Here is a 25,630-nt window from a genome sequence, read left to right on the forward strand (position 1 = left end):
GAGTAGGCTGTTTTCAAATATTTTCCAGACTGTAGGTTATATTTTTATTTTCAAGGTGACATATCTTGATGCAAAGAAACTTCTTATTTTGATGAAGTCCCATTTATCTATTTTTTCTTTGTTGCTAGTGCTTTTGGTTTAATATCTAAGAATCTATGGCCTTATATCTGGTTCTGAATATGCTTCCCTATGTTTTTGTCAAGGAATTTAATAATTTTGGCTCTTATATTTAGGTCTTTGATCCACTTGAAGTTAACATTTGTATATGATGTGAGGTGAGGATCCACCCTCATTCTTTTGCACAGTTTCCCCAAAGCCACTTTTTGGAGAGACTATTCTATCCCAGCTGAGTGGACTCAGCTCCCTTCTCAAAAATCAGTTGGTCATAGATGTGAGGCTTATTTCTAAACTCTCAATCCCATTCCTTGACTCTCTTGGTAGTGTCAGCACAACAATGTTTTGACTAAAAAACTATGATAAGTTTTAAAATCTGTAAGAGTGTGTCCTTGAATTTTGTTCTTTTTCAAGATGCTTTTGGTTATTTGAGGTCCCTTAACCTTCCATATATATATACAGCAGAAATGTAAAGACCAATCATCAAATTTATTTGAATGGGAAAGTGGCCCTGAATAGCCAAAAACATCTTGAAAAACAGGAAAAAAAGTTAGAGGACTCACATTCCTGTCTTGAAAGCATTTTACAAAGGTAAGTGAACAAAATATGATGGTGTTAGCATAAAGATTGACATATTGATCAATGGAATCAAATTAAGAGTTCAGAAAATGGACCTCCACGTCTATGGTAAATTGATTTTTGACAAAGCTGCCACGTCCTCTCAACTGGGATAGAATAGTCTCTTAAAAATGGTGCTAGGATATTTGTCAGATTATGAGATAATATCATCAGACTATTACCACCAACCATGGTAATTGGCTTTTCCATTTCTGCAAACAAAACTGTTGAAATTTTGATTGGGATTGCATTTAGTCTGTAAATCAGTGCGAATAGAATTTGCATCTTAATAATGTTTAGTCTTACAATCTATGAACAAAGAATGCCTTCCATTTCTTTAAGACTTCTTTGATTAATTTTAGCAATATTTTGGTGTTTTCCATTCATAAGTCCTTTACATCCTTGGTAAATTTATTGCTAGATTTTTTATTATTTTAGGTGCCATTTTAAATGGAATTTTAAAAAATTTCCTCCTCAGCTTCTTCATTACTAATATATATGAACACTACTTATTTGGGGGTGTTGATCTTGTACCATGCCATGCTGCTGAATTTGTTTTCTTCATTTCTTCTTGATATTGTTCCTTAATAGTATACAGAAAAACAACCAATTTTTGCTTGTTGAATTTATACCCCACCAAAATGCTGAATTTGTGTTTTAGGATAGTAGCATTCTTGTAGATTTTCTAAGATTTTCTATATATAGGATGATGTTATCTGCAAATAGGGAAACTTTTACTTTTTCCTTTCCAATTAGGATTGATTTTTTAAATTAAATTTTGCCTAATTGCTCTGGCAAGAGCTTTCCGTACCATGATGAATAACAGCGGTTACTACAGTGGGCATCCTTGTTTTGTTCTTGATCTTTGAGGGAAAGCTTTTAGTCTTTCACCACTGAATATAATGTTAATTGTGGGTTTTTCATATATGACCTTTATTTTGTTGAGGAAGCTTCCTTCTATTGCCAGTTTTGTAAGTGTTTTTTATCAAGAAGGGGCTCTGGATTTTGTCAAATGCCTTTCATGCATTATGGTCATGTGGCTTTTTTGCTCTTCATTCTCTTAATGTGTCATATCACATTGATTTTCTTAAATTGAATAACCTTGCTTAACTGATAAATCCCACCTGATCATGGTGTATAATACTTTGTAAGTGATGAAAGAATGTTTTCATATTGTACAACTAACTATAGTCCATTATTTACAATAAGGTTCAGTGTGTTGTACAGTTCTGTTTGTTCTTTTAATTCTTATTCTAGTGACATACATGCAGCCTAAAATTTCCCATTTAACCACATTTACATTTTTAATTTAGTACTGGTAATTACATACAATGTTGTGCTACCATCACAACCAGTAATTACCAAAACTTTCCATTCAACCCTACTAGAAATTCTGTACAGTTTGAGCATTAACTCCCCATTCCATATTGCCAACCTAGTGCCTGATAACCTATATTCTAGATTTTGTCCCTATGAGTTTGCTTATTCTAATTATTATATTAGTGAGATCATACAATATTTTCCCTTTGTGCTGGCTTATTTCTTTTGACATATTGTTTTCAAACGTCATCCATGTTGTCACATAAATCAGAACTTGATTATTTATTTTTTTAAAGATTTATTTCTCCCCACCCCTCTTGTCATCTGCTCTCTGTATCCACTTGCTGTGAGTTCTTCTGTGTCTGTTTGTCTTATCTTTAGGTGGCACTGGGAACTGATCCTGGAATCTGCTGGTGTGGGAGAGAGGGCTCAGTCTCTTGGGCCACCTCAGCTCTCTGGTTTGCTGCTCTCTTATTGTCTCTCCTCTGAGTCCCTTTTTGTTGCATCATCTTGCTGTGCCAACTTTCCACATGGGCCAGCTTGCCTTCACCAGGAGACCCTAGGAATAAAACCCTTTACCTCCCATATGGTAGACAGGAACCCAATCACTTGTGCCACATCTACTTCCCTGTTATTTCTTAATGTTGAATAATATTGCACTGTATAAATATTCAGCATTTTGTTTATCCATTCACTGGCTGATGAACACTTGGGTTGCTTGCATCTTTGGCAACTGTGAATAATGCAACTATGAACACCAATGTGCAAATATCTGTTATAGTTTTGCCTATCAATTCTTTTGAGTATATACCTTGTAGTGGGATTACCGGGTCATATGTTAATTCTATACTAAGCTTTCTGAGCAAACTGCACCATTTTACATTCCCACCAGAAATGAATGAGTGTTCCTATTTTTCCATATCCCCTTCAACACCTGCAAATTTCTTTTTGTTTTTTTTTAAATAGTTGTCATTCTAGTGGCTATGAAATGGTATCTCATTATGGTTTTGATTTACATTTCACTAGTAGATAATGATGCTAAGCACCTTTTCTTGTGCTTTTTAGCTATATTTATATCCTCTGGAGAAATGTCTATTCAAGTCTTCTGCCCAGTTTTAAAGTTAGGTTGTTTGTCTTTTTGTTGTAGAGTTGTAGAAGTGCTTTATATATTCTGATTATTAAACCCTGATGGGATATATGATTTCCAAATATTTTCCCCCATTGAATAGATTGTCTTCATTTTCCAGATAAAGTACTTTGATGCACAAAAATTTTAATTTTTATCATGTCTCTTTTATTTTTTCTTTTGTTGCTCATGCTTTGAATAAAATATCTAAGAAACCTTTCTCAAACAGAAGATCCTGAAAATATTTTCCTGTGTTTTCTTCTAAGGGTTTTATAGTCTTAGTACTTATATTTAGATCTTCGATCCATTTTGAGCTATTTTTGTATATGATGTGAGATAAGGGTTCTCTTTCATTCCTTTACATATGGATATCCAGATCTTCCAGCACCATCTGTGGAAGAGACTATTTGTTTCCAATTGAGTGGATTTGGCAAGAAGTGAGTCTTCCAATTGTGTTTTATTTTTCAAGATGTTTTTAGCTATTTGGGATCTCTTACCCTTCCAAATAAATTTGATGATTGGCTTTTTCATTTCTTCATTAAGGAATTTGGAAGTTTAATTGGGGTTGTAATTATCTGTAATCATTTTGGATAGAATTGACATCTTAGCAATATTTAGTCTTCTAATCCATGAACATGGAGTATCCTTCCATTTATTTAGGGCTTCTTTAATTTTTTTTTATGAAGTTTTTTCTGTTTTCTTGGTTAAATTTCTTCCTAGATGTTTGATTCTTTTAGTTGCTATTATAAATGGAATATTACACTTGTTTTCCATCTCACATTTTTTATTACTCATGTATAGAAACATTACAACACAACACAACAGTGTTGCGTGTTGATCTTGTACTCTGCCACTTTGCTGATTTCATTTATTAGGTCTAGTAACTGTGTCGTAGATTTTTCAGGACATGTGTATATGTAGTATGATAATTCTTTCATGAATTCCCAAAAGAGAAATATTATGTTTTTGAACTAATCCATTCCTGTGGGAATGGGACCTTTCTTTTGGACTATGTCTGTCAGTGAGGCATGTCTTAAGTTGAGTCTCCACCCTCCTACTGGGTCTGATAGAGACAGAGAAACACAGAGAGAGACACACACAGGAAAAGGAAGCGACCATATTTGATCTTGCAGTGTGATAGAAAGGAGTCCATTTTCTCCCACTGCTGAGCTGCAAGGAGAGAAGCCCCTAAGAGACTCAAAAGAGCTGAGGTCCAGGGAGGACGAGCCATATGACTATCAGCTGAACTCAGGAAGAACACAAAGTAGTCAAAACTGATAGTGGAGACCCAAAGAGAAGAAAACCCTATGCCTGGTTGCCACAGCTGAGCCGGAAAATGATTGATTCTGAAGGAGAAGGCAGGGACTTCTGCAGAGATTGGTGGCCATCTTACTTACAATGGCAGCTGACTTTGTTAAGAAAGCATCTCTGCTGATGTCTTGATTTGGACATTTCAAGGCCTTGGAAATGTAAACTTTTACCCCAACTAAATAACTTTTATAAAAGCCAACATATTTATGGTACTTTGCCTTGGCAGCCCTTTGGCAAACTAAAGCAAGTGATATTTAAATTCCTTGTATTTGTGGATTTTTCATTTTTCTACCTCTTATTGTTTTCCAGCATCATTCCATTTTGGTCAGAGAAGTGCTTTGTATGATTTCAATCTTTTTAAATTTATTGAGACATGTTTTGTGGCTCAACATGTGTTCTATCCTGGAGAATGATGCTCTTGAGAAGGATACTGTTTGGGGCAATAATCTGTATATGTCTGTTGATAAGAGTTTTGTATTGAAGTCTCCAACTATTATTGTAGAGGTGGCTATTTCTCCCTTCAATTTTGTCATTGTTTGCCTCATGTATTTTGGGTCACTGTGAATAGGTGCATTAGTTAGCATGAATGCTACTTCTCTATAGTGGATTAACCCTTTTATTAATATATAGTGCCATTCTTTGTCTCTTATATAGTTTTCAAGTCAAAGTCTATTTCATCTGATATTAGTATAGCTTCTCCTGTCCTGTTTTGGTTACTGTTTGCATGGAATGTCTTTTTCTATTCTTTCACTTTCAACTTATTTGTGTCTTTGGGTCTAAGATGAGTCTCTTATAAGCACCATATGATTGGGTCATGCTTTTTATCCAATCTGCTACCCTGTATGTATTTTGATTGAAGAATTTAATCCATTAACAGTTTTATTACTATAAAGGCTGTACTTATTTCAGCCATTTTGTCCTTTGGTTTTTATATGTCATATCTTTTTTTTTTTTTTGTCTCCCTTTTCCTTTACTGCAAACACCTTTTCTGTATAGTTGATATTTTGTGATGTATATGATCCCTTTCTTATTTCTGTTTATTTTTAAAATACCTTCTTTGTTCTTACCTTGAGGTTTATATTATATAACCTATGTCTATACCTTATTAATTTCAAAAAATCAAAATAATTTAGCTCCTATAGCATACACATTTTCTGCTTCCAAATCTCTATGTTTCTAATATTTTTGTTGTTTTTTCCCACTTTACCTCTTTATATTTTGTGTATTTATTATGAGGAACTACGCTTTTTTTCTTGTTCAATTCTATTCTTACTCTTATAGGAATTAAAGAGTAGAGCTGGGGAAACGGACTTTGGCCCAGTGGTTAGGGCGTCCGTCTACCACATGGGAGGTCCACGGTTCAAACCCCGGGCCTCCTTGACCCGTGTGGAGCTGGTCCACACGCAGTGCTGATGCGCGCAAGGAGTGCCATGCTACACAGGGGTGTCCCCTTCATAGGGGAGCCCCACGTGCAAGAAGTGCGCCCTGTAAGGAGAGCCGCCCAGCGCGAAAGAAAGTGCAGCCAGCCCAGGATTGGCGCCGCCCACACTTCCCGAGCCGCTGAGGACTGCAGAAGCGGAGGAAGAAACAAGACGCAGCAAATAGACACAGAGAACAGACAACCGGGGGAGGGGGGAAATTAAATAAATAAATAAATCTTAAAAAAAAAAAAGAGTAGAGCTGTATATTGAGGATACAATACTGTAGGATTTTGCATTTACACTTTGAGTTACCCTTACTGATGATCTTCAGTTCTTCACACTACTCTAAGCCATTCTCTCCTGTTTTTTTCTTCAACCTGCAGAATTCTTTTTAGCAGTTCTTGTTGGACAGGTCTCTTGTTGATGAACTCTCTCATTTCCTGTTCATATGTGAATATTTTAAATTCTCCCTCACTTTTGAGGGACAGTTTTTCCAGATAAAGAATTTTGACTTGCAGAATTTCTCTTTCATTCCCTTAAATATATCATACCATCGCCTTCTCACCTCCATGGTTTCTGATGAGAAATTGACACTTAGTCTTATTGAGGATCCTTTGTATGTGATGAATCATTTTTCCCTTGCTGCTTTCAGACTTCTCTCTTTATCTTCTTCATTTGACATTCTAATTAGTTTATGCCTCAGAGTAGGTTTATAGGATTTATTTTCTTTGGAGCATATTATGCTTCTTGGACATGAATATTTATATCTTTCATAAGAGTTGGGAAATTTTCAGCCACTATTTCCTCAGATTTTCTTTATGCTCCTTTTCCTTTCTCTTTTTTTTCTAGGCATCCATGAGGTGTATGTTAGTATACTTTATGCTGTCATTGCAATCACTCTGATTCTGCTGATTTTTAAAATTCTTCTCTTTATTTGTTTTTCTGACTGTATGATTTTGATTGTATTGTCTTTTAGTTCACTGACTCTTTCTTCTGCCTCTCTTATTGTGGCTTTCATCCCTATAATTTGTTCTGTTTCTTTCTATGCTTAAATTCCTCTTTATGCTTACACTTGTCTTCTTACTAGTCTTTATCTCCTTATGCACATTTTTCTTCTACTTGTATTGGTTTAGGAGATTTATTTGAACACCTTTGATTAGTTGTTCCAACTTTTGAGACTCTTCTGCAGTTAGTTTGTTCCCTAGCCTGAGTCATATCTTCCTGTTTTTTAGTATGGCTTGTAATTTTTTTGCTGATATCTAGACAACCGATTTATAAAATAAATAAATAAATAAATCTTTTTAAAAATGATACTGGTAGAATTTCTCAGAAAGAGGAATTGATGGGTAGGTAGGATATAGGATCTGAAACCATACAGAACTTCAATCTATTAATTTGCCTTTTAAAACAGATTTTTTGTGCCCTATGAATTATTTTCTTACTGCCATCTTTCAAACTAAGATTTAAATAGTATTTTGCATTATATATTATAGGCTGAAGTTATCAATGTGTCCAAATGATAAACATAGATTAGACGTAAAGTTTTAAAATATTTTTTTTTCTCTCCCCATCCCCTCCCCCCAGTTGTCTGCTCTCTGTGTCCAATTGCTGCACATTCCTCTGTGACTGCTTCCATCCTTATCAGCAGCACCGGGAATCTGTGTTTCTTTTTGTTGCGTCATCTTGTTGTGTCAGCTCTCCATGTGTGTGGTGCCATTCTTGGGCAGGCTGCACTTTCTTTCACACTAGGCGGCTCTCCTTATGGGGAGCACTCCTTGCGCGTGGGGCTCCCCTACGCAGGGGAAACCCCTGTGTGGCATGGCACTCCTTGCGTGCATCAGCACTGTGCATGGGCCAGCTCTACACGGGTCAGGAGGCCAGGGGTTTGAACCACGGACCTCCCATGTGGTAGGTGGATGCCTATACATTGGGCCAAGTCCACTTCCCTAAAATATTTTTTAACATCTGGGAATTTTACAATTTTTTTGTGAGAATAGTCAACAATGAACATTTTACCAGAGTCTTGCAAATACCTGCTACTTTTTATAATATATAGAGTTTTTTTCTACATACTACTAATTTAATAAATAGTTATAGGGTACTTAAGAGTCGGTAAAAAAGTCTCATGGTCACACTTTTCAGTTTGTTATTGTACAAAAACAGAAGACATAAGAACAGTGCAATGCACAAGATAGAGTGTAAGTCCTGCCCATCTGGACTGTACAGTCTCTGGAAAGCACAGCCATAGAAAAGTGATTTACAGAAGGAATTAATCCTGTGAAAGATAAAATGTAACATTCTAGTGGAATAGCTAACGGAAGCACTTAATTAATAGGACAGTGTGGGCAGTGAGTCTCCCTGTGGAAATGACAACCTCCGCTCTCTCAGGAAGTGGACCTCATGTAGGTGTTAGCCACGTACATTGGAGAGTGGGGGTAAGATAAGGAGTATTGCAGACCAAGAGGCTGGTAGAAAAGCATATGCCAAGGCACACAGAGAATGTTTTGTTACATGCATCTAATTTGGTTGCCAAAGCTATCTAGTGAGGTAAGGAGAATAGGTAATAATATTACTATGTCAGAGAACTCTTAAGTGCCAGCTATACCTGTTGCCTCATCTGATGAAAACATCCCAAGGTGTTATACTTCAGTGAATGTGGTGTGGTTTATTTCACTACAGTATTAGTGATTGGCCCAGAGATCAGTACTGAGATTGATGTGGGCTATGGGTGGAAGGCTCTGTGTCTCTTCAGAGATAACTAAGTTGTTTGACTTGTGGGTGTGGAACGGTAAGAGGCTGCAGTCCTGCCCTTAGGGACAGTGATAGTGGCTCCAGTCCCAGGAAATGTTTAACAATGCAAGGGCTATAAACTTTAAGTATTTAGGGGAAATGCAAAAACCAAATACGCTAAAGGCTTATCTAGAATGTCTGGAGTCCATGCTAAAAGCTTACCTAAGATGTGGAAGAGATATATGCTAATTGAAGCCTATTGAGAACTGAAACAAAGGGACCATTTGGCCTTTCCTCTCTGTATAAAAGACATTTGAAAATCTTGTTCGGGGCTCGGGATTCAAACTGAAAGCTCCCGAGTCCGGCCGGCCGTCAATAAACCATTTTTCCTTCTCAAAATCATTCCTGAGTCCTGGCCTCTCTATACTCAAATAATTGAACTTCTCTTAAATTCCACAACAAGATAAGAGGTACCAAGAGAGACGTGAGGGATGGAGAGCTCCCTAAGGGAGAGATACACACAAGAAAGCAGTGTTTTTTGTTCATTCACTCATATAAAATATTTATTGGCTTTTCACTGTATGTCAGACTCTGTTCTAGGCACTGAGGTATAGGGTTCAATGAGTCAGAAAATGGCAACTGATAAGTCAGGTATCTCTTTACTGTTAGGCAGACTTATGTCCATAATTGATGAAGCAGGTTTCTCCAGTTATCTGGTGAAAAACCTTGACAAGTAAATAGTTAAGGCTATTTATGGTAGGCAACAGATCCTTACTCTGATTAATCTGAGGGGCATTTATTGGGGTGGCTTTCACAATTGATGGAAGATTTGGGACCATCCAGCCTTGGGAAGGCCAGGAAATGAGAAAACTACAGGGAATCTCATTAACAGGAGCTTCTGAACCTCTTCTGTAGAGGCTGACTTTAGATAACTTACTTTCAACTCTGTTGTGTCTCTTTATGTCTGCATAGAAAATTCAAAATAAAGTAAAATAATCTAATTTTCTCACTTTGGGCCTTGTGCCCAGCCAATCAACCCTGTGCCCAGAGGAACAGGAAGCTGAGATTGGCAGTTCCATCAGAACCACATGGAATTGCAGAAGAGCATTTCTCCAGAGAAAGGGGCTTGCAGAAGTAAAAGGAAGAGGAAAGAAAACTGGGCAGTCACAAACAACTGGTTTTTACTACTAAAGAGTTTAGCCTAGATGCCTACAGAGTATGATTTTTCAACCTCCACCTCTTTTTGCTACCAGCTACCAAGTGCTTAGTGGAAACCAGAACATGTGTGATAGGGTGAGAAGATACAGAGTAGGAACCAAGCTGACTGGGCCATCTTGGGGAACAGACCCAGAATTGGAATGCCAATCTAGAGGCATGAAAGGATAAAGCAGAAGGAGTGAGCATTAATTCATGCATTCGTTTATTCTTTCAATGTATCTCTTCAGTGCACATTTTGTGATAAGCTGAATCGAGTCTGCGAGTCCGCGAAGGGTACAAAGTCAGGCAATTCACATTATAGTAAACAAAGAGAGGATTCTGGTTTCCTCCACAAATCTCACCAAGCTTGGTACTCATATTCTTTTCTATATAGACTGGGAAGGAGGAGGCAGAAGATGAACCGGAGACGCTCAAGCTTTCTTCTGACACTTTGTCATGACCCTGGCGTGACAGGAAAGGCAAGAGGCAGGAAGAGAGGTCATTCCCCAAGTGTATGATCTTTACCAGTTACCTCATCTGCTCGTAAATGTGACCAAATCAGCAAAGAGTGATTTGCATTCTTCACTCTGTTCTGTCTCTTTATGTCTACATAGAAAATTCAAAATAAAGGAAAATAATCTAATTTTCAGGGTGAAGAGCATTCTCTCTCAGTTATATCCACAGCGAGGTTGAAAACTCACCTAACAAGATCTGTGCCCCCAGCCCCTTTTTGACAGGGGATTTTTTATCAGCGTGAAGTATGCAGAGTAGTGGGTCATTTGCACATGAAAACAAAGTATCCTGAAGGCTAAATTCAGTTTCTTTCTTTGAGAGTCTGATATCCTGGAACACCTGAATCCAGAGTAAGGCTCTAGATCTATTTCTTTTGATGTGGGTTGTGGGTGGGAGGCTCTTTGTCTCTTCAGAGATAACCTTAACCTACACTGTCTGTCCTGACTTGTGGGTGTGGGATGGTGAGAGGCTGCAGTCCTGCCCTTGGTGACCATGGCAACGACTCCAGTGCCAGGAAACAGTTTAATAATGCAACATCTATAAACTTTAAATATTCAGGGAAAATGCAAACCAAATGTGCTAAAAGCGTATCTAGAATGTATGAAGTCCATGCTAAAAGCTTACCTAAGATGTGGAAGATATATGCTAATTCAAGTCTATTGAGAACTGAAACGAAAGGACCATTTGACCTTTCCTCTCTGTATAAAAGGTACTCAAAAATCTTGTTTGGGGCTTGGGTTTGAAACAGAAAGCTCCCGAGTCCAGCTGGCCGTCAATAAACCATTTTTCCTTCTTAAAATCATTCCTGAGTCCTGGCCTTTCTATACGCAAATAACTGAACCCTCTCTGGAATTCTACAACACTTTGGCTATTTCACTTCTTCACTCATCGTCATTTAACTCAGATGTCACCATCATCTCCAGGCAATTCCTGAGTGTCTCAGAATCTTCCTAAAGGTAAAGGAGTCCTCTGCTCAACAGCACATTTCACCCCCTCGGGCTGGGTCTCCGGCACCACCAGAGACTCTGGGGACAGCTGTCTTCCATTGGTCACCTCTCCTACCCACTGTAGTCTCGGGAAGCACTAATGCCCCTGTTTTCCCACAGAACTAAAGACACCATATTTTGCCTTGTGGGAAAATATAATTATGGTTTTGAAAGAACAGAAATAGAACTAAAAGATTTTCACAGCTGCTCTTCAAAGTGGCTTTTCTTATAGCCCAGAGGCTCAGATCTGCCCTCAGTCCTGCACCAGCTTGATTTCTTGTCTGGCTCCTTGAATGTCTTTAAATGACAAAAATCAAGTCACAGCCATGAATAATCCCAATAAGCATCTTGGTCCAAAAAGAAGAGGACATTTCTTCCCTTTTGCTTAAGATCCAGGTCTTTCATTGGCTCAGAATTCACTGCTTTCCAGAATGAAAACGATGGGAGTCATTAGGGGGAAATATTAGCATCCCTCACAAGTATAAAATTTGGTTTCACTAGCTCCAGAAGAGAGGTACAATAACCTGACAGCACATTCCTCAACCTCGAGCTCCTTTAATCATAAATAACACCATGTATTGGACCTTGCAGTGTCGATTCCATAAGGCCAAGGCCAGTGAAAACGGATGACAATGCGTAGCATTAAAGGAACCTAGAGCCAAACTGCTTAGGTTTTAATCTTAGTTCTATGATTTATTAGATTTGTAGCCAAGAAACATTACTTCTCAGTTTTCTCATCAATAATAATAATAATAGAACCTATTTTACAGAGATATTTTGAGAATATAGAGGGTAATTGTATGAAAATGATTTGAAACTGTATTTGGCAGTGTAGCCCAATAAATGCTGTTGTATAATAAGCACTACGATAGCTTTAGCTGCTATTATTAATATTTTTATTGTTTTTACTCTTTGTTTTTTATAGTCCTTTTTCCTTCATGAACTGATTAGGATTGATCCATCTCCTGCTGTAGTCAAGTTTGGGGTCTTGTTCTTTTTGTACAAAAGCTTAGGCAAAAATGTACATACACATCCCTGGAACAAATGGTCATTTTTAGGCATGAGAGAATTTAAATCTATATTTAGGAAAGTAAAAGTAAACTATTTTTTTAAATTCTGAAGGAGCATAATATGGCTCATATATCCAATTTACCTAAGAAACTGTACATTTACACTTGAGGATACAGTACCAACGTTTGGGTGGCTGAACAATCTTATAAATTTTCTCTGCCAACTATTAGAAGTTATTTGTCTTACATCTTCATGAATAAAAAAGCCCACCAAATTATTACCCTGAAGAAACAAGTAAGGTTCTGGCCAAAAATTAATTCCATTCTTCCCTTTAGAAGGCTGAAATTACTTTGCAGCCACCCACCTTTATGTCATTTTCCTCATCCCCAGCTTATCAGGTCTTCCAGCTTCAACAGAACTTTCAAATTTCGAAAACTTTCAGGTTTAGTCCTCTCCAGGCACTTGGTATTATACAGTTTCCCCATCCTTGCAACAAGAAAGACCCTCAGCTTTTTAACATCTCTTTACTCATAAGAGAGTCTTGGCTCAGAGAGGGTTAAAATGAGTTGCCCAAGGCCTCAAAATTCCTAAGTGATGGCATCATTATCTGAGGTTTTCTGATTCCAAACCCAGTAATCTTTGTCTACCTGGCTTTCCTTAGTAAAGGATGTTTTTTTTTCAGGTATGGGGGTGGGGGTGGGGAGCCAGGGCTTGAACCTGGGACCTCACATGTGGGGAGCCAGTGCTCAACCACTGAGCCATATCAGCTCTCCCAAGTTGGCTCCTTTATTTGTTTTGCTAGTTGCCCGTTTTTGTTTTTTCTTAGGAGGCACTGGGCACTGAACCCAGGACCTCCCATGTGGGAATCAGGTGCTCAACTGGTTGAGCCACATATGCTGCAGTAAAGAGTTTTTAATATTCCAGTTCTGTAGATGGGAAAACTGAGGATCAGAGAGGTAAAGTAGCTCAACTATTGTCACATGGCTGATAAGCTTTTATATATTGTGCATTCACAACATGTATTTTCTTTAAAAGTTCTAAATGAATTTGAAAGTTAACTTAGCTAGGAGAAAATTATTCTATTTTGGAATAGATTTCTCTTCCCTGAGAGTACGTATATATGTAAGACCCGTGGTTTTCACCTCATAAATGCAGCGCTCTAATCAAATGACATGATCAATGTGGTTTTGTATTGACCTTGACTGTGTCAAGCTGATATCAATTCAGATCGAGCCTAAATCTGTCACAGAAGCTGCTCATTAGTAGGGGGACCATGTAATTTGTCATCCAAACTCGGATGAATTTGAGAATAAAGTGGTGCTATTAGTGGAGATACTGGGACTACAGGAGTCACCTGGGACTATCCTGAGCAAACAAGAATTCATGATTACCCTACAGGTAGCCTGTGGACAGGGCCACTGGCTTGTCTTAATGACATTTCTTCCTGTAAAGAAAATGCCTGGTCATTTCCGATACAAAAATGACAGGGCTCTCACACTGTGGAGGTAGACATCCCTGGCAATTTTTGTCAAATGAGCTTTGTTTATAAAAAGAGCAGACTTCATATTTTAATCATGAGTGCCTGCATTCATCAGTAATCCTCTGAAGAACAGAGGGCTCCTGAAATGTGTTTTAATAATAAATATTTTCATGTTGCGTCAATCCCCTCATCCCCACTTATCTGGTCAGTGGAATTATAATGTTCTTTTTGGGCTATGAATAGATTGCTATTAACCTGTCTCCAACTATGTGCTTGCTCATTTCTCCCTGCCAGGTGGCCTGCAGAGCAGAGCAGAGCAGAGCTTTTAAACATTATCTCCAAACAGAACGGCAGTGGGGGGCCAGAGGAATCTACCAAGGAAAGCATATCTGAAGGAAGTTTTTAAAAAAATTATAATAGGCTCTCTTATTTTGACGCTAATCTTATATTAAAACCTACAGTTTTTCTTGAAAATAATGGCATGGCAATGACTTCAAGGAATTTTACTCTCCCTAGGCCCTTCTCTTCTTTGTTGATGTGTTTATTAATACTGCGTATTTAGGGCTTATTAAACTGTTTTAAAATATTAATCTGAAAAGACTGGTTTCTCAATTAACTGAAAACTTGAACAGCAGGCAACTTTTATTTCAGTGTTTATATCACTGTTTCTTTTGTGCAAGTTTAGCCATAGGCAAAATAGTGGACTCGGCATGCCTTTTTTTGCATGCCGAGTCCACATCTAACCTCTTTCAGTGCCTTTGTCTCCCACTTTGTACGTCCTTGGTCTCTTTACTGTCACCCCTCACTCCAGGGCCTTGCTCCCAATGGGGAGTCTAGAGGCCATTTCATTAGTTCTAGTTAATAGAACCTAAGGTACTCTTCCTCCTTAGGCATTCACAGTTAATTGTTAAACTCTTAAAGAATCTCCTCCCATTCAAATTTCTCAGGCACAACAGAAGTGACTCTCTAATGGTGCAGTTTCAGGTGCCTTAACAGGGTGTACCAATAACATCTAGAAAGCTCTGCTAGAAGCTATCATATTACACCATGGTGGCGACTCTTACTTATTAAGCAGATTTTTGTAAGTTGTGAGCACTGATGATTTGCAGATGAGGGGAGAAATTGCAGAGAGGAAAGTAATGGCTTTCCATTGAGTCACAAGTATGTATCCTTCCAAATATTCATCAAAAGCGAGTAGGAGACACAAACCATAGACAAATCATGCTGTGAGTTAGTGAAAGACGGAGGCTATGTTTTGTTTGTTTTTTATCTGTTTTTGCATACAGCCAAGGGCAAGCACATCTAATTTACGAAGAAGGTATTTTTGTTTTGTTTTGATTTTTCATGGAAGAAAGAAAGAAATGAAGTAAGGAAGGAAGGCAGAAAAGTGTCAGAGGTAGGATGTGAACCAAATCCTGTGGTTTTCTTCACGCTTTGTCCTTAGAAGTTGCCTATAGGGGTTAACTGCTGCTGCTGGGTGCCTCCTCTTTGCTGTGACATTATATACTCCTGTTAAAAATCAGGACACACTGTAGCTGAATAGAGGCTATCTACTAAAAACAGTGTGCTCTTTTCATCTAGAGTACTTCAGATAGGCAGACTTAGCAGCTTTTATTTTGAGTATCAGCTTGAATCTTGAGATTTTGAGCATTACTTGTCCTGTGAGGAAAGTCTAAAAAGTAGGAAGAAGTGGGGGAATAAGTTTCTGATACACAAGGATTTTGTGGTAGTTTGAAGCTGGATGCACCCCAGAAAAACATGTTCTTATATCTAATCCATTCCTGTGGGTGTGGACCCACTGTAAGTAGGACCTTCGGATGAGGTTACTTCAAGTAAGCTGTCGTCCAGCCCAGTCAGAATGGGTCTTAATCTTATCAGTGGAGTCCTTTATAAGCAAAATGAAATCCAGAAGAGAGAGAGAGAGAAAAGCCATTGGAGCAGGAAGTGAAATTGAGTGGTACCTGGAAGAGAAGGGAAAGACCTGGAAAGGCCGCCATATGCATTGCCATGTGGCTGAGAAGCCCAGGACCAAGAATTGCCATCAGCCAACCCCAGAATGGAACAGTCTTTGGGGAGAAAGCATCAACTTTGATGATACTTCATTTAGACCCGGGATTCTTAACCTTTTTTGTTCCATGGATTCCTTTGCCAGTCAGGTGAAAACCATGGACCCCTTACTAAGTCCACACTATACTATGTATTATTTAATAAATATATCATACCTGCACCAACATGACCCCACAAGAATAATGTTTTCTTGAATTTGAGTTCAAGTTTATGGACCCCTTGTTAAGAACCCCTGATTTAGACTATCTTTTAGCCTCAAAACCATAGGCAAATAAATTCCCATTGTTTAAGGAACCATTGCATGGGTATTCGCTTGAGCATCCTAGGAAACTAAAACAGCGTTCAATCTCATTAAGAACAAATGTAACTGTTTCTTAAATATTGATTGAATAAATGAATGTATAAATGCATAACAGAGAGTTCTCAAAGAATGTGGTAATCCTTTGCTCTCTTTACTATGCTTTTCTGTGTGCAGACATGGGGCAGGCTTGCCCTTCTCCACCTCCTGAGAGGAAGGTGTGGTCACATGGCTTACTTTGGCCAATGGAATATGAACATATAAAGTGATGTGTCATTTCTGCACAGGCTCCTTTAAGAGGGGTCCACTGTGCTTTCTCCCTGTTACCACACTGCCGCAGAAGTTGGTAGGACTTCAGTTGTTGTATGCCAATGAGTTTATTATATTCCTGAGCAAGGCTGATGTGAAATAGTCAAACTGCATTGAAAATGCACCAAGAGCAAGAAGGAAACCTTTGCCAGTTTATGCCACTGAGATTTGGCAGATATTTGTTATTTTAGCATAACGTAGTCTATCCAATAGCCAAGTATAGATTCAGCAGAAGCCAGAGTTGGCAGTGCCTTCAAGGGAACCACCAACAAAGCTGTAGTAGCTTTCAAGAGGAACAGTCATTTTTTTGTTGTTTAATATGTGATGCCCTAGCAATTTAATTCTAATTTCCTTCAAGTGCCATCTATATCAAACAATTTGTTTTTGTTAGTAGGAATTCATGTGCATTAAGTTTAAATTCTGGATTATAATTCAATATTACTCTATTTTATTGCTCCAATTGTTCCAGCTTTGGCCACTGGGAATATTTTTTGGTTGGCTCTTTTTCTATACACCTATCATTTTCCATCATTTTATTTTATTTTGTTTTTAGCACTTTATCATTTTCTGGCACTGCTTCAGGCTCATCTTATATAATTCTTGCTACAGTTCTTGAATCAGCCATTTCTACAAGGAGCCTTGATTCCTCTTATTGAACAAAGGTATTAGGAGCCAAGATCCGGGTGCTAGATGAATTTATTGTTCCTGGTGTGTCATTGATTCTAGTCCTCTCCATTGACGGTAAGGAAATGCATGCTGGTATATACTATTTATATATTTACATATTTCTATTTGTAACCATCTGCATCTATGTTAACATGAGTTCACACTGTCATCTCCAACTCTAATACATTATTACATGGATCACTATACCCTTTTCTCCTGGCTTATCTATAATCTCCTAGCCCAACAGTGAGAGACCTAGCTCCCGAACTGATGGGTGTTTTTAGTCCCATTTTATAGATACAGACACTGAAATTCAGAGAAATGTTATGGCTCACCTCAGGTGTATGACTAGCGGTCATGGTGCATGATCGAAAATACAATCAAACTTCTGATTCCAAATCTAGTGCGCTGAACCTCTATTCTACAGGATTTGTGGGTAGAATATGTATAAATTGGGAGTGGCTTTGCTATCATCTTTGAATCTTTAAAGTGAAAGTTTTAAACTCCTATAAAAGATTTAAGTGTTTATAATGGAGATATTCAATCCAGGCACTCTTCTAAACACTTGGGATACATTTGAACAAAACGTACAAAATCCATGACCTCGTGGTCAGTTGTATAGCATGTTCCAAGTTGATATATTCTAGAGAACAAATCAGGATTGGTTTAGTAGATGAAGTTTACTGTGCTGTTTTCTGTTCAGCATTTTTGAGCTAGCTGGAAATCAGTGTTACATGTTAAGCAGGTTTTTTTGCTTTAGTTGCCAATTAGTAAAAATATTCCAGAGATCAGACCCTTGTTTAATTACTTCTGCACTGGGGATTTTGTACCACATACTTTTTGTTTTGCTTTTTTCTTTTGAAACCTGACATATGCATTTTACTCCTTTCTATCAATGTGATAAGTGGTCATTTTATTCTCCCTAGAAGATGGTCAAAGCTCTTTTCTTTCAGTCTATCTGGGTAGAGTTAGATTTTCCTGTGATCGTAATCTCCTGATTCTAGTGTTATCTTCGTATAAATTTCAGAGCATCTTAAAATTATTATGTACATAGCCATCTGTCTGGTTTGGCTTGAAAACAGGAAGCAGGGAGTCAAACTTTTGGAAATCCCTTCAATCTCTGGGCTACTATTAAGAAAAATTGATGCTCTGATAGGATATTTTTTTGAAGGTAGTAAATCCAGTTTCTTGAACTTTATCCAGGCCAGTCTAGTGATTTGCACATCAGTTCTGATCTGATGATAACTGGAGATGAAAGAATGTTTAATTAGCCTATATTGTTCAGTGTTCACACAGCCTGTGAGCTCACCTGAGTCAGCCCTCAGGGCTGGCCTCCTCTCATGCTCCTACAGCTGGACTGTTCAATTGTCTCCTCACTGCTCTTCTGGTCCTCGTCCCACTGCTTAATCCACTCCTGCATTAGATTAGTCTCAAAACGTGGCTTTCATCCTGTCATATGCCCATCTTGAAAACCCCTATTGCTTCTCATTTCAAAATCTTGATCTCACTTCAATTCAGAGCAGGACTTTTTGCTTCCCTCCCCATAACTTTTCCTCTGATTTTTGAATCTGCTTAAACAGACTTTTCATTGTCCTCAAACTTTCTGAGTTCCAATCTTCCCATGCTTTGTTATTGCTGTTTTTGTTTGTTTGCTTGCTTGCTTTTTTAGAAACATTGTGGGTTTATAGAACAATCATGTATAATATACAGGAGTCCCATATACCACCCTATTAGTAACACCTTGCATTGGTGTGGTACATTTGTTAGAATCGATGAACATTTTATGATTATATTATTAATTATAGTCCATGGTTTAACTTAGGGTCCACTGTTTATGTAGTGTAGTTCTGTGGATTTTTAAAAGTTATATTACCATATTACAACCTAACATTTTCTTGTTTAACCACATTGAGATATATTCTCTTTTCTTCACCTAAATTTCTTTCTGCCCTTCCTGCTTCTAGCTAAATCCTACCTACTCTAAAAGCACAATCCAAGTCTCGTGTCTTCCTTGAAGAGTTTCTTCACTGCTTCAGACTCACTGCTTTCTCTTTCCTTCAAACAGCCAGAGAATCTAGAACCTGTCCTACTAGGTAAACATACTTAGCACAATAGTGTAAGTCTGTATTTACATACAAGTGCCACTATATAAATGTCAATACATTTCACTATATAAATGTCAATACAATTCTGTCCTGTAGTGTTTACATTTTTTTGCTCCTTTCCCAATCCTATTTTAAATTTTTTTGCAAGCTAAGCCTATGTCTTCTAACACTTGACCTTTACATTGCTTTGTGAAAGGCTGAGTGCATAACAAGCTCTCGGCATAGAAAACAATTAAAAATCATTTGACCCTCAACCCAGAAAGAGAGCCCCACCAAAGGCTTTGTGTAGAATCTCTCTTTGGATAGATTCCGTGGAGGCGAGCTGGAGAGCTATTCTTGCTCTAGTTACACCTGTTGTCATGGGGAAACCAGGGTTCCCTGTCTGTTATTCTAGTCTCCCTAGATACAAGATAGGAGCTGGCCCTCTCCTTACTGGCTCTGCCACTTTACCATCTTCTACAAGTCCTTCCCTGGTACCACTGCACCAGAGGAAATTGGACCTCAGGCCTTAAGTTCTGAAATACCACCGCCACAGGGGAAATACATATAGTGGCCCTTTCCTTTGTGGGAGATTAAAGGGGGAAATCCCCACACTCATGCTCTCTGAGTGCCCTTGTGATGGTGAGGCTAATGTGTCAATATGGCCAGGTAATTTTACCCAGTTGTTTGGTCAAACCAACACTGGGCTAATTATAATACAAGGACATTTATGGACTTTAATCCTCAGTAAGTTGATTGCATAGATGGCTGATTACATTTACAATCACCCAAGGAGACTGCCATCAGCAATGAGTGACGTTTTATCCAATCACTTGAATACCTTAGAAGGAGAGGTGATTTCAGCATTTGGAGAGGATTTTCCAGGTCAACTTAGGACAGCCGAGGTCTCCTGGGAACTCATCAAGGACCTTCATCAGAGCCCCCGGTTTGCAGCCTGCATGCAGAATTTGGACTTGTGCATCCCCACAACCACGTGAGAGAATTTTATAAAATCTCATACTATTAAAAAAAACAAAAAAACAAAAAAATCACTTGAATTACAAATAATCTTTATTTGTTAGCAAATGTCATCTCTTTTGCATCCGCTTGTGCAGGTTCTTTCTGTTTGCATCCATAGCTGAGAAAGCAACTGTGGAAAAGTCAACTTGGAGTTTTAGAGGCAACATGGGAGCAAAAATTTAAGGAAGGAAGAAATGATTCCAGGTTATAACATAAAATAATAAAGGCACCTGGACTGGGCTGTCTATGTCACGGTCCCACACTTTCTCCTCTTTCATTTCACTTAGTGAAAAAATACCAATTTCAGAGTCAGAAAGGAAACTCCTAGATCCACCCTCCAACAGCTGTATGGTTTTAGCGAATTTACTCGACAAAAGGGACAATAACACTGTGAATGCAGAACCATGGGGTAGTAATGCCTTATATATAGTCTGTATCCTCCCTACTTTTAATCTTTATAATATTTCAAAGTGGATCCTGGAAAATTCTAAAAGTTACTGAAGAATTCAGAATGATTATTAAATCTAGGCTCTCCATTTTACAAATGAGAAGCTGCACCTAAGAGAGTTCGAATGATTTGTTCTAGTTCTTAAAACTAGCTGGCAGCGCCATTCAGAAAGCAGCGCGGGGCTCTAGAGCCCAGGAGTAGCGCTTTCCTGCCCTGCCGAATCCTTCCCATTGTGCTGTGCATGTGCAGTTTGCTCTGCTCTGTATTTGCATAATGTTGATGATCAATGTCTTCCTATATTTTGCTAGTGCTTACAAGAAGAATGCTCATCACTATTGCTTTTATTGCTATTGACTCCGGGTTTGATGACGTTGCAAAGTAGTTTCTATTTCTGACTTCAGCAATTTCATTTCAATAATAGAATAAATACTGGACCTCATGGGAGATAGTATAAGAACAAGACTTTCAAGATAATATAAGTGCCATGGATAGCATTGTATCATGGGACCTGATCTCAAAGATAGTCTTCTAGAATAAGCCCCATAATTGCAAAAGAGAGATAGTACCATGATTTTGCTTTCTCTGATTGATAAAATCCAGAATTAAATTGTGCTTGCCACAAACCTAAGGTGTCAGATTTTCTACCAACCAGATACCTTTCCTGCAAATGTATATAAAGAGGATTGGAAACAGTTTCTTGATAAAAAGGAAAGCCAAAAGAACAGAGATTTATGAACTAAATCAATCAGAAGAAAATGGAGGAGAAAAAGAAAAGTCATCACTAGGATTTTTCTTGGAGCCACAGAAGCCACAGGTGAGGTGGCAGATCCAGAGCACCTGTGGCCATGGCTTTCCAGAGTTCACACAGTCCTTCCTGCTTGTGTGTGGTAGCAGACAGCAGAGCCCAGGTCCTGGTTCTCAGGCTAATGCCACTTCCTCCTGCAGCACCTCACTCACTGACTTGCTACCGCCCTGTGCGTTCCTGCTATCACTTCTGGCAGAAAACGCCAATCGATGCCCCAAAGGGTTTTTTCCTTTGTCTGTTCTAGTATCTGGTACTTCTCAGGCTTACAAAGGCATTCATAGATGTGAACGAGGAAATATAAATTTAGATGTCATCTTTGAGTCTCTAAGGTGTTATTTTATTCCTAAAGAACAGATCTTTCCCAGGTCATGGCAAGCCACTGTGTAAGGTGGATGGTCCTTTTATTCTCCTTAAATGGGAATAGCGTTGGTGTACATGTTCTAGTGTAATTCTCAATATCTGGCTCATCTTATGGAAAGTATATGACATCCAAGCACATTAGAGAGGTGCACTGCCACATAAAATCACTACTTTTTTTTTTTTTTTTTACCAAACTACAGTTCCAAGACTTTCTACTAAGTTATCGCTGCCAACTTTCTACTAAGTTATTTTCATATACCCTTGGTGGTTCTCAACAAACCTTTAATCAAGGAATAAAATAATGGAAAATTTTTATGCAAGCATGGTAAGGAGCAGTGGAAGAAACTAAAAAGATACAGTAGAAAGCATGCTAGATGTGAATCATAGCAACTGGATAGGAATCTTGGTTCTGTCAATTACTACCTGTGAAAATGCAGACAAACTGCTCAACATTTCTAAATAAAAACTCCTCCATTGGTTTAATTGAAATAGTACCTCCTTTCCAATACCTGGGAATGACTGAGTGAGGCCAAGCATCGGAGACTCTACAGTAGCCAAATAATTTAATAAAGTTCATTTCCTGAAGTCCTGAACAATTTAGGAAGTCAAATAAGTGAACATAAGGGCATAATGTTTCTCTATGCTGCATGTTCACTTTTACCATATCTAGGCCCATTTTTATTTACCCTTACTCTAATATTCTAAAATCTCATTTTTCAAGCTTCTACACATTGTGAATTATAACAAATGCACGGAAAACATACATAAAATATAAGTGTGGAATCTGATGAACAGTGAAGTGAATTGTCAAGTTCCCCAACGGAGTCCAAAAGAGAAGACTGCTAGCACCCAAATCCTCTTCCATGTCTCCTCCAAGTTTTACCCCTCCTTTCCCCAGGGGTAACCACCACCCTAACTTTATGGCAGTCAATTCCTTCTCTACTCTCCTTTGGAGTGTCATTATCTAATCATGCATACGTATGTGTGGTCAGTATTTTTATATTAATTATGTGTTATATACTAGATAATATATTGATATATAGAAATACATTTTTATATGTTTTCTTATATATTCTGGAGCGATATTAGCCTATATTCTATTCTTCATTTTTTGTACAGTCCACTGTCTTTGTACGGTTTTAGGATCAAGGCTATGCTAGCCATCAACAATAACGGGGAAGTGTTCCTTCTTTTTCTATTTACTAGCCCCATTTGTGTTAATCAGGATTGGCTAGGCTGTGCTCCATTAATAAACAAACTTAAGCATCTCAGTGGACTAACACACACAGATATGCTATTTCTCTCCACTGCAGAAATCTGCTGGGGTTTGGGTTTGCCCTTTTATGACCTGGGACCCCTTGCCTATATAGAGAAAAATTAGCTGAATTGTAGAGCTTTGTCTTTTAGAAATTCGAGGTTTAATGATCCTCTTTTATGAGTGCTTTTAAAAAATTAACTCCCACTTTTTATTATTTCCTTCCTTGTACTATCTTTGAGATTATTGTGCTTATATTTTTCTAATATCATGAACTGGAATCTTGGTACATTAATTTTTAACCTTTCTCCTTTTTTAATATATACCTTTAAATTATTAAGTTTTCCTTTAAGTACTGCTTTAGCTGCATTCCGCAAATGTTGATATACAGTATCTTCATTATTAATTAGACAATGTATTTTTCTAAAATCTATTTTGCTTTCTTTCTTGGACCATTGATCATGAAGAAATGTACTTATTAACATCTTAACAAATGAGGATTTTCTATTTGTATTTTTCTTATTGATTTTCAGCATAGTTACAATATTATCAGAAAACATACTCTTATGAGTTCAGTCTGAGGAATTTTTCTGAGCACTTTACTCTTGCCTAAACAGTGTATCGACTTTCATTTAAGAGCCAGGGAGTTTGAACCATAGGTCCAGGAACCTCTGCAGAATCAAACCCTGACTCTGACTGCTGGTTCTATCAACCCTTAGTTACAAAAGATGAAGGCTTTATTTTGTCAGCCATAAACTGACCATTCCCTAATGTGGACTCTGAGGCTTCCATGGCATGTACAGCCAGTTGTTATCCACTGAAGACTTTAAGGATGACTTCACCTGACATAGTTATTTTCTAGGGCTCTCAGTTCTCTGAAAGCTTCACTAAACAAGTCTCATTGCCTCCAGATACATAAAATGAGTCACATTCTATTGTGCCCATTGAGAGTCAGATAAAACCGTGAATTCGTTTTTTATTTGTGTGGATGTATGTTAATTATATCCAGTAGAAACACACTGTTGTGCCAATACAATTGTCCCCTCTCCTGTTTTATCCCCATTAGCCTATAGACATGCAGTTATTTTTACAGATCCCTCTCCTCACTTTACATGTCCCACTCCTCTCCCACCTCATTTTCTACTCCTTTATTGCAAACTCCTCAAAACAGGTATGGCCCCACAGACTCCAATTCCTTACCTCCCATTCTCTTGTAAACCTACTTTAGTCTCGCTTGCCCTCTGCTCCAGTGATCTCCATGTGGCTATTTTCAGTGGTCAGATCTCAGTGTTAATCGAGTTTGAACCTTCAGTATCACTTGACTCCTTTCTTCTTAAACACAGTTTTTTCTTTACTTCTAGGACCTCCTACACTCCTGAGATTGTCCCTACTTCACTGGCTTCTCTTTGCTCTCCATGACTGGCCCTTCTAACTCCAATCTCTTTTTTTTTGTAGACTGTTTTGCTTTGTTTTGTTTCTTTGTGTTTTCGATGGAGAAATACATCATCTGTTTACAGAATATCTCTTGAAAAATACAAGGAGTACAGATACTATAAAACAAAGCAAACTCCAGTCACGAGACGCTACGTACATCATGCAAAAACAACAGTCTGATCTCCAGGTTATGAAAACTGAACTAAAAATTCCCTACACAGGAAAGGCCCAAGATTCCAGGCTTGGCAAAACTTGAAAGCAGTTACATGAAATGCTTTATAAACAGAGTTTTTGTTCCCCAGTGTGTAAAAAAATAACAAGACTAAATCTGTGCCTGGCAACTTCAGTCTAACACTGAAGGTACACAAAACACAGGGACACCTTGTCCAGTTCTCCTGTTAGTATGACAGGTAGTGGAAGGTAACTCCAATCTCTTAATACTGCCCTGCTCAGGCCTGCTGTTTGACCTCTTCTTTGATCCACTGACACTCACTTTCCTAGTGATTTTCAGCCTGTCTCGTGATTTAAAAACCACATGTTTACTGAAAACTCCGAAACGTACATTTCTAGCATGGGCCCCTCAACTTCAAGGTCTTACATGTGATTAGTTTCCTATTTGACATCTCAATTTAGGTTTTTAGTAGTCATCTCCAATTTAATATGCTCCTCCCTGGCTCTCCCCCTCTCAAAAAAGAAAAAAACAAACTACTGATTCTTTCCTCCTCTCCTTGACCTGCTTTTTATCGTCACTTTTACCATCTTAATTAATGTTAACGCCTTCCTTCCACTTGCTCATCCAAGAACTCTGGAATCTTCCTGGATGCCTTGGTTTTTCTCCAATCAGCAAATTCTATAAGCTTTGCTTTAAAAATGTGTTCAGAATCAAGCTTCTCTTCATCGTCTTCACTGGGACCATTGCACAGCATCACTCCCCACGATCACTGCAGTGCCTCCAAACCGCCTTTCTACTTCTGCTCTTGCCGGCACTTCAGTCTACTCCAAATATAGCAGCCACAAAGGATGCATGCTCAAACATAAGTTAAATTATGCGATTTAT

The sequence above is a fragment of the Dasypus novemcinctus genome, chromosome 10 (genome assembly GCF_030445035.2).
Source record: "Dasypus novemcinctus isolate mDasNov1 chromosome 10, mDasNov1.1.hap2, whole genome shotgun sequence".
NCBI classification, from domain to species: domain Eukaryota; kingdom Metazoa; phylum Chordata; class Mammalia; order Cingulata; family Dasypodidae; genus Dasypus; species Dasypus novemcinctus.